The sequence below is a fragment of the Apteryx rowi genome, unplaced genomic scaffold, assembly GCF_003343035.1.
Source record: "Apteryx rowi isolate R43461 unplaced genomic scaffold, aptRow1 scaffold_59, whole genome shotgun sequence".
NCBI lineage: Eukaryota > Metazoa > Chordata > Aves > Apterygiformes > Apterygidae > Apteryx > Apteryx rowi.
Window position 1 is genome coordinate 318,086 of NW_020450860.1, and position 10,778 is coordinate 328,863.

The 10,778-nt window shown below is 46.0% G+C and overlaps 1 protein-coding gene across 7 annotated transcripts in view; it reads right to left on the minus strand.

Moving 5' to 3' along the window:
- Positions 1-10,569, minus strand: part of MBNL3 (muscleblind like splicing regulator 3) — a 99,202-nt gene extending 88,633 nt beyond the window's left edge. For 6 of the 7 annotated variants that reach the window (XR_003256159.1, XR_003256158.1, XM_026082703.1 and 3 more), the window contains exon 1: positions 10,477-10,569. The gene's annotated coding sequence lies outside the window, so the exon portion shown is untranslated. The remainder of the gene's footprint in view (positions 1-10,476) is intronic. The other variant, XM_026082707.1, reaches the window with a different exon arrangement.
- Positions 10,570-10,778: the final 209 nt, after the last annotated feature.

The window sequence follows — 10,778 nt, forward strand, 5'->3', positions numbered from 1 at the left end:
ATTTAAAACTATCCTAAAGGCAGCCATGCACTCCATGTCGAACAGCAGCCCTGGCTCTGTACTCCAGCAGGCATCACGCAGGATCAGACCCTTGCTAAGTGATCTGGGACTGCAATAACACACTCCCAGCACTGCTATTTATTTGTGGTAGTGTCAGCTACCTGCAGCTGCCGTCCCAAAAATACAGAAGAGCAATCTGTGCTCTTGGGAGCTCATGCTCTAAAGGCAGAGATCAGGGAAAACAGACTGTTCTTATTAATGCAGTTCTAGGCTTAAAAAAAATATATATATATATATATATACACACACCCTTCTCAGAAGCAGATTTTGGCTAATACAAAGATTACTGACATTAAATGAAACTGTCATTCCTCCATCATTCCAAATATCAAGGTTTTTTGCCATCCTCCCAGTATCACTCCCATTTGCAATCAGCTTCACTTTGACTGCTACAATGATGTTGTATTTGGACTGTAATCACTGTAATGGACTCCTCTCCCCTGGCAGTTTTTGTTGCACTAGGCATCTTAAAAAGCATTTTCAGTGTTAATTTAACAAGCATCCCATCTTCTCTTTTTTAGGCAATTGCTGCATAACTCTGAAAACAAGTTCTACAGTTCTACTGGCATTCTTTGCCCATCGACAGGAAATGAAGTCGCCTCACTAGCGCGGCGCTACACGTGCAGAACAAGCCAGTGCCACTTCCTCCGCGGCCGTTCAGGTTGGGGCTTTGCTGGGGAGGAGGAATCCCCTGACCATCCCCCAGCATCAGCATGCTCCAGGGAGGTCAGCACAGGATCAACAGCTGTCTTTCACTGGTGACCAAAACCAGATATTGGGTTTAGATTGCTCCTAGTGAAAGTTCAGATTCAAACTGAAGATGCTGCTGCACGCTACTCCCCTAGGAATTGATTTATTTTAAAGCCAACATTGGTGAACTGCAAATTGAAGATGGAGCACAGCAACATGAGCAAAGTCAGCCACTGATTTACTTTAAGAAGCAACACTCCTGCCATTTTAACGTTCTGAATCAGAGCTGTAAAATCCTCTCCCCAAACAAAATAAATTCCTAAGATGACTTAAATGAAAGCCATTAGTAAAGCAAACCACCAACTGCACGTGTTTGCTGCCGACCATCACGAACACTTGCACTAAAAGCTTCCCACACTTGTTTCCATCTACATTTTACTGAAAGAGAGGCAGCTCCATGGCAAACAAACTGCAGATTCCTGCCTGCCAGCCCCAAACCAGGAGTGCTTGGCTGGGCTGCTGTACAGAGCTCCAGCAGTCTCCGTGATGCTCTTTGTGCCTTCCCCATATGCCCACCTGGCCCCCACAGTGGGAAGGCAAGCCAACACATTTCCGAGCCTGCAGAGCAGGACTCTGCGCAATTATTTGAAATGCAGTTGGTGGTGAATTCTCGCAGCACAGGGTTAGCCCAACTCAACTGTCCAGTCCTTTTGCTTCAGAATTAGAGCTACTGCTGGCAAAAGGTACCTGGCTTTAACTCACAGACTTATGCAATGGCTGCATTAAGCATTACTCTTATTAATCAATATGTAACTTCAACAGTTACTGCTTTATTGAATAAAAATCCCCAGCAGCTTGCAAGAGTCTGGCAGAGAACAGCTCAGCCTCACCTGTCCAGACACTACCCTGCACGCCTGGAAACCCTTAGACTCTGCTTTCACCACCATTTCCAGCAAACCCAAGCCCCGGTTGCCATCAGCAGGGGCAGTTCTGCCCTCCCATGGGCCTCAGGACTCATTCCTGCCCTCTCTCTCAGCCAGGACAAACATTCATGAGACCAAGCACAAGGCAGGGGAAATAGGCCAGCAGAAGGGGGGAGGAAAGACTGCACCTTTCAGCACCAGTACCCATTTGAAGGGCAAACTGCAGGCTCAGTTTTTCCTGGAATCCAGGGACCTCAAGGGTGCTCAGCAGCACCCGGGAGGTCCCAGCAACAGACAGCTCTGCCTCTGCCAGGCCCCTCTTTCAAGAGGCTTCCACAAATCTCCCAGCTGCACAAGCTCCTCACAAGTTTGCTTCTCCTCTACTTGCCCTGAAAGTCATTTACATCAGAAACACACCAGAGGAACTGGGTGTGGGCTCTCCGATAAGGCATAAGGATGTACCCCGCAGTGTTTTGCAACCAAACACTCCTCAGGTACTGCATCCCCCAGGTGGGCTGAGCAGGGGAGGTGCTCCGAAACCTGGGGGAAGAAACTCTGTAAGCTAGCACGCAAAATGGTGCAATCACCCAACTAAGGGAATCAAGAGAGCATCCAGGACAGACTCTACAGCTGGGCTGAATTTACAAATCCTAGTATCTCTGTAGGAACAAAATGGTGGCACTGTACAACAAATAAATAAATCCACTGTTAGACACACTAAAGACTGCTGTACCTTCTGAATGGATCTCAGGTCCTTTCAGAAGCGTATCTTTCCACCTAAAACATGATATAAAATGAATTTGCCCTTAAGCTGCAGCAGCCGCCCCATTCCAAGCTTGATACCCGAGCATCAGCCACTGAACGTGTCATAAGATGATGCTGTCACTGGAGCTGGAAAGTCCCCGACCCAGCAGGTCTCTCCCCTCAGCAAGACTGACATAACCTCACACAGCACCAGCCCTGCATATCCTGTTCATCTCCTCAGGCTCAGAAAAAACCTGGATCACAGCTGCTCAAGTGACTGCTCTGGAGACCTCAAAGATCATCCTGAAGGCTGTAAGCAGCAAGAGTGGTCAGTCTCAGGTGAGAGCTACCCAGGCCAGCTTCCCTCCAGAGACTGGTCCAAGGTGGTGTGCAGAACAGGGAACAGAGGAATGGGGCCAACTGGTCCCCACTGCTAAATGAGACTGAGGACTGTGGCATTCAAAGGTAGAAGGGAAAGTGTCTGTCTTGCTGCAGATATTCTCCCTGCACACCAACAAGAGAAGGCATTTGCCGAACCTTCTAGAGGAGAGCAGCCAATTCTGGTCAGCCTCATTTACATGACCTGTAGTGTAGCTTCCTCAAGCACCACATCAAAGGTGTTGCCGCATTAGCCAGAACACGTCTGGGTTCTCGGGACACACCTGATATTAGCTGGTTACTAAACCTATGCGCAAGGAAGGGCACAGGGGTTGCTGCGTAAAGCATTTCACTGAGTAATTAGCCAAGCTGAATTCACAGGTAGTGGACTCGGTCTGGACAACAAACCAAGGTCAACCAAGGACCTAGAACCGAGGTGTCCAGTGCTGGAACCAGGAACCAAATGCATCAAATACAAGGCAGAGAGGTCTGTGCCAGAACCTGGGAAGCGTGTGCAAGTACACAGAGGTGCTTCACAAGGTATCTGCAGGCTCTGGGTTCTTCAGTGAGATACAATGACAGCATTTGTGCGCTTCACACAGAGAGAATAGGCATATGCAACCCTGTTAACGGCCCTGTGCTACTGTTTCTTCCTTGTAACTCTGAAACAGCTTTACTGAAATGTATCTGAAAACATAACACAAGCCCCCTGGGCCAGGACTTCCCACTGTCTGGTGAGACGCCAGCACTGCTCATTCAAAGCATGCAGACTGTATTTAAGAGGATCCCACTGATATCTGCTATGTCTGTAAAAACATCCGTCCATCCTGACTGCCTGTTTGTGGATGGATGGGAGATCCTACAACTGAGTTGCACACTCAGTTAAGAGGAGTGAGTAACACTGATGGAGTTTTGACTAGATTTTTGGAAGAGAAACCTGATGCCCTTGTGCTGACCAGCCCAGCCGAGGTGAGGCCCGACCGTCTTTTCCCTAAGTTTTGTATTTCATGGCCTGCGGTAACATTTTGTATTCTGAGGACTAATTCTGAACCAATCGCTCTGGAGAACAATTCCCAAGCAACAGCTAGCGACCCAGCTTCCAGCTGCAACTCAAAGTGTGTGATGCTCTCTTTTACAGGGGCAGGTTTCCCCACCAGTTAATCACGGACTCTTTGCCACTCGGCATTCCAACCTTTATTACCACTTAAACGACCAATCCATCAGCCCACTGCAAACCACACACATACCTCCTGGCGTCATGGTCCAGTGCAGCACAATTCCCCACAGTTTGAGAACCTTCTAGCGAAAGATCAAACACTTCACAAATGTTAATGAATTAAGTCCCAACATGCCAATGAACTTGGGCAGCATCATCCCCTCATGACAGAGGAGCGCAGAAGCAAGTTGACTCGTCCCCATCTCTCCAGGAGCCTGTAGAAGAGCCAGGGACAGCTGCCAGACTGCCTGACTCCCTCCCCGTGCTCACCAACAGACCAATCTTCCTGTGAATTATTTCAAAGGTTTTTTCCAAAAAGAAAGAAAGAAAGAAAGAAAGAAAGAAAAAAGCTTTCTATTTTCCTTGAAAAGCAGGTCTATGTAATAAGAAAGGTACTAATAAAGATTTCACCATCCAAATTAAAAGTCAAAGGCAGCAATAAAGAGTCTCTGAAATATAAGAAACATGTTGTGCCTGGTGTGAAATTTATTGCTGCCTTGCAGAATGAAGCCAAACATCTTAATATGGAAAAACACCACTACTTTTGACCCAAACAGATTGGGAACAGGAAGCAAAAACAAATTACCCAGCTGTGGCCTCCCCAAGTTATGAGCAGCAGCAGAGAAACCAGCATTTCCTGTCAATGCTTGTCACAATCCATGACTGCCTGGTTTTGCACACTGTTTTCCTAGGGCTCAATCCTACTCCCACCTAAACCATTAAGGATTTGTTATTAATGCTCTCCAGAGCAAAATCAGGTCTTTACCAAACAGAAATCAGTTGGGGAGAAACAAGGAAACAGACTGCAGGAATAACTCCAAACACTACATCTAGAAAGGTGCGAGTCTTGCAGGGCCGGCATCTGGGTCTTTAGACACTATGGGAATTCCTCTGGTCTCAGTGGAGCGCTCTCAATTTTCGCCAGCCAAATACCTGATTCAGTATAGGCATATTTCGGGAGTTAACTTTGGTTTTACTCATCAACAACAAACCTTGAGAAATTAAGTCAAGCCTCAATTGGCTTAAAGCATAATTGCATCGCTTTTAAATAATAGCTCTGTGTTACTTTGGTTTTTTGAGCTTGTATATTACATCCTAATTATTTTTACAAGCTTTCCTATGCAGCTACAGGAATAACACAGAAAGACAATACAGACAAGCTAATTTTTAAATCATCACTTAAGTCAAGGAGCTGGAGCTTTAAAAAAGTGCCAGATAGACCCAGGAACCTGCAAGAAAACACACGCAAAACTGACAGTCCAACGTCTTTTACTAAAAAAGATAACTCGATGCCAAAGAAATTGGCTTTAAGACTTCAGCAGAACAAACGTTGAATATCATGCATGTAATGCAACAGAAGCTGTCATTTACACAAACAGCATACATTAAACAGAAGCTCAGAATCTGACTTTTTAATTAAAATTCTGTTTTCAGAAAAGCTTACAGTTACTGTTTTTATTAGCTCAAGCACATTTGCCTAAAAGATTTTAAAAGATTACATGCCATGTGTAAAATAAAGTATAACAAGAATTTTGATTTCTGTGGACTTAAAAACACACACACACACACACAACAATAAGCAGCCAAATTATGGTCATTAGTACAACACTGACTTCACAGCACATTTATGCTAGCGTAACTGAAAGCAGAATTTCACCCTACCACACTTCTGGGTAATACGTAAATTTGTATAGAATGGGGGGGGGGGGGGAAGAAATGCCCATAAATGTGCACAAGCACATATTTTGCCCATTACAATCTGTGACTTTTACAAGGACATGTGTTTTGTGCCATTGTTTTGCAGTAAAGTACCCTGAGCGCGCACACGAGTACAGTCTCCCACACACAGCAATTTCCAGTCCTACCTCATATTCTTTTAAATCTGTCACCTTCGCATTCCTAAACGCTGCTTTGGCTGAGCAGTTGCATTGTGAGAAAGGAAACTCTTTGCACTCATGTTATCACGCTGCACGAAATTCTCACTGCGCCTGAGAAGCCTCCCAACAAAATCCAAGTTTACCACGCCACGGAAAGAACAATAAAAGGGAGTCCGAAAAGGCAATCAGAAGTGCCGCCAAAATCTGAGCTCTTTCTCAAAAAAAGGCCCTCCCTTAGGAAGCCTGCCAATCAAACCCAATCACGAGGCTGTTTTCAGAGAGTGAATAGAGTTCTTATTGACACAGCTTATGTCTGCAGCACGCAGTCCTCTGCAAGGCTTTCAAGAACAGATCGGATTACACAGGCACATTCTCTCTGATTTTATGCATTCAGAAGCCCTCAGACACAAAATACCAAGCTCTAAAGGCCACCAGTTTTCAGCTCGCTATCAGCATATGTGCTTTTACAAAAAGCACATGCACAGATCTTGGCACCTTCACTTCAGTTCAGGAGGACCTCACCCTTAATGAGCAGGGCGCTGTTACTGAACAGGACAAGCCACAGATTTGCTCCGTGCAAGTTACACAAGACAACTCATTCCCATGGTGAGTCCTTAGCACCAGGATGGAAGGAAGGAAAAAAAAAAAGTATATAGATATATATCTGCTGACATCATTTAAAATGGGAGAAGATAACAGTGCTCTGGGTAGACAGTCTTTCCTGGAAGCTGGCATGGAAAAACAGGAGGACGCACACCTTTTAAAAGAATACACACTACCGCAGCTTAATAGACATGAAGTGCACAACTGCAGAAGTGTCACAAGCACAAATTCAGGCAAACAAGCTACCCAGGAGCAGTGATTTGCATTCATGTGTGAACCTAGAGAAAGCAAACTAAAAGGATCGGTTTATATAGTTTCTATATTTAGCAGGCACAATGAGGAACTCCATTCCAGGAGCAGACACACGTAGAGGCAAAGTCTGGGGGTACCCACGATGCTGCACTAAAGGTGAACACAGAATTGCAAAATGCTTTGGTATTATAAATGCTCCAGCTTAAAGATCCTGTTTCAGCATGAGATGCAGGCCTGTACTTAAATCATATATCAAATTAGGACCCAAGCATTGCCTTAGAGAAGGATGCATGCACTGCCCAGCGGTCTGAAATATACTGATTAAAAAAAAGTTCAAAAAAACCAACACTCTAACAAGCCAATGCACAAGTAACTGGTTCCCTATCAACTAGAAGGGAACAATTCTTGCATCAGTTCATCCACACAAAACTGAAACTGCTCACTGAAATATTACACATGGCAAACACACAGCATATCACGCAAGTCTGAGATTCAGGGATCTTAAGGGCAAATAATCACTACAGAGTAAATAAAAACATCCTCTCCTTTCCCCTTCCAGGCTGCTATCACTCCCCAACCAAGTGATTCTATCATGTTCTCGCATTTTGTCCTGCTGGGGGCTGGGAGGCTGGACCTGGGCAACCCAAATGCAGGGTGCCATGTCTGTTTGAAGTTGCAGTTCTTCTTTGGTTGCACAGTCGGCCTTTGATTTTGGAATAAAATAAAAGAGCCACAGCTCCTAGGTCTGCCTTTGGAAACTAAGGCCTAGGCAAACTCAGCTTTTCAGCATACAGCCTCCCTCTCAGGGAAGAGCATTGCATTTCTAGTACTCACTTTAGTTTCCACACATGACTTCTAGTGCATTCACGGTCAGAAAAGCCTACTTGTGTAAAGATTGCATATTCTTTCCCAACATGTCTGAGTCACACAGCGGTTTGCTCCACTGCCAAAGCCAAGCTCTCACCACTGGTATGGCAGGGAGTCCTGCTGCAGGCCTCAGTAACTAGATTCTGACTGCAGATTCATAATCATCACCTGTGCCTGCACTAACCACAAAGAAAATCCTGATTTGCTTTCAGGTTCCTGACTAAGCTGCAGGCGCTGGTGACTAGGAAAGCCACGGTTTGACTTGTGCATGGAGAAAGATCCATTTGCAAGACACTAGCAAGGCAGTTTTACAATCAGTTTAAATCATCATAAGCCAGTGCTGCTAACAAGAGCAGCAGTCCAGCTTCAACCTGCTCTGTCTGCACATCCCAGGTCACAACTGTTTGTGTGGCCATGTGGAGAAGTGAACCAGGGAAGCCGTACCAGTTAAAACAAGCATTCTTCTCTTTGCTGTTGTTCTGCAAGGTTACTTTTAACCCATGTGGACGGTGAAGAGACCAGAGCAAAGGCCTGGGAGCAGGACCACTTCGTTCATTGCAGCACCCGCTTCAAAAAAGATTCGGAAGCTATACTGCCAGAGGTAAGAAAGCTAAAACTCCACAATTTGTAGTCACAAGCTTATGCCCCACTCTGATGCTCCTTAAACACACCAGACAGCCCCTCAAAACCTCACTGCTGGGGACAGCCTGAGTGCAAAACACTAAGATACATGCACTCTGTTTTGCTAAGCAGGGACAAGCACAGGAGTAAAGTGCTAGGCCCATAAAATCTAAGAATACCACTTAAGCCTCATGCAAGCCATTTCCTGACGGACAACCAGGAGGCCAAGCAGGCCACTGCTGCTCACAAAGTGGAACTGGGCATGAAAACCACTAGAAAAGTCATCTACGCGGATGCAAAACTGCATCCATTCCTACAGCACCAGGACCCCAGCTAGACAACTGCACAGCGTCCCTGCTCTTCAGTAACCTTCTTGCGGCACATGGCCCAGCACAGGGCGAGGAGGAACGGCAGCGAGGGAAGAGGCCAGTCAGCAGATCCAGTCCCTCACCCTCCCTGAAGACCCCCTCACTCCCCCTTGGTGGAGGGGAAGGGGGTTACAGTACCCAGGGATTTATTTCCTCCCTAACCTTCAGGTCTGCTTTGGACCCCCATCAGTATGTCTCGCTTGGAAAATACTAGCAGACTAACAGATATACAGCTATATCCAGACTGAACACATATGTGTTTAAAACACAGCCGCTTCTGGGAAGAATAACTGCATCTGAGAACAGACTGCACCTTTTTGCCATAAAGGCATCCCATAATACCTAGAAGCTTCTCTATAGTCCGTTGTCTTTCAAACAGAAACACTCAAATGCTGAAATAGCTCTCAAACTTTTCTGGGCCATCACTACTCTAAAATGAGTTCATTTAAATATGTACCATGTCTATATATATATTTTTATATATATTTATATATATATACACACACACATCAAGGGGAATTAGCATTTGTAAGAAGGGCTAGTGCCCACACATAACAACATCGCACAGCTTTAAGGTTTGCATGTGTTTAATTGTACTGCCAAGGCTCTGGCAGTGGGGTAGTATAATCTAGAGCAAATCAGGCCTGCTCGATGACACCGTGAGGATCTCGCCCCACTGACAGGGAGCGCTGGAAAGACCAAGGCACGTGAGCTCTAGACCAGCGTGGTGACACAATTCTTCTCGGGGTTGGTAGAGGCAGGGAAGTCTTAAGACCAAATTACAGAGTCCTTTAAATCCTTCAGTTGGACAAAGGACTCAAAGCTGAACCCGTAAGTAAGGTCTGTGCCACAGTCCATCCTTTGGGAGTTTTTCCCAGGGCTAAGACACAGAATTAAGACCTTCATTTGTAAATAAAGCTCCAGGGAGCAGGACCGTGCCACGTAAGGCATTGCTTCAACTTGGAGAGTAGCATCATTGCAGCCTCTACGTACTACCTTAAAAGCAAAATAACCCGCAAGGGGGACCCACAGGGGAAAACATCTCTGCAACCCCACAGAAGCTGCTGCATGGAAACTTTAACTGCATTACTTCTGCTACTGCATAATCCCAGAAGAACTAGCTTAATTCAGACTGTTCCAACTCAGACACTCGATAGTTTCAGCATGGTATAGACCATTACCTCGCTCTAATTACAGGATCACATTACATGTCCAACAACTACTATAATTTAGTCTCACTTGATACACCCCACTCAAAATTTCTCATCCCACCTCTTACTTCCATACTTTTTGGCACCTTTTGGCTAAAGGGAGTAACACCTAGCAGCACTTTAGTATCACACACACACACACACACACACACGAGGGAGGGGGGGAAGGGGGAAGAAAAAAAAAAAAAGAGAGAAAAGAAAAAGATCGCTATTTCCTTGCAGGAATGACGACAATGACCTTCAGAGTGCAGAATAAACAACAAACTTGTTTTAGGCGAATAACACAGTCACGACACTACGCTGTTCACACGCTCGTCTGTACAAACACATTACAGGATTACTGCTAATAACCATCACTTCGCAATACCGCAAACTCACATGCTGCTTCCCAAAACAGGTGCTGATCTTGCACCGAGCCTACCCGCACGCGGAAGGAGTTTTTGCAGAAGGAAAAGCTGCAGGATCAGTCCCTCGGAGTACACCAGTTTCGCTACCTCAAAGGCGGGGGCTGTTCCTCGCAGCAGCACGCATTTTGCCTTTGAGCTCAGAACTGCGTCTACGGCGGCTGCTTGCCGCGAAAGGCAAAGACTCTCCCCCTCGAAGCACCACTGCACGCGAGAGCCTCAGCCGAACGCTAACAGGTCCCTTACTTTCTCCTCGCCTCACCTTATAATCACTTCACGATCTATAGGGGAATATTTTGCTCCCTGAGCAGACGAGCTGTCCGGCCATCGCTCCACAATGATTCAGCAAGGGGGAGGCTCCCCGGCGAAGGCACACCTACCGAGAACTGTCATACCAGCAGGGCTGGGTGAAAATGGGAGAAGTTGCTCTGTCTATCATGGCTGCACTTTCCGAAATGCGTAGCCCTGGCCTGGTAGGGTCGGGAGGGGGTGGGGGTGTCTATCTGCAGACACATGGAAATAATTCATGGAAATATCTAGAGCTTTTAACTATGGCACAAGTAA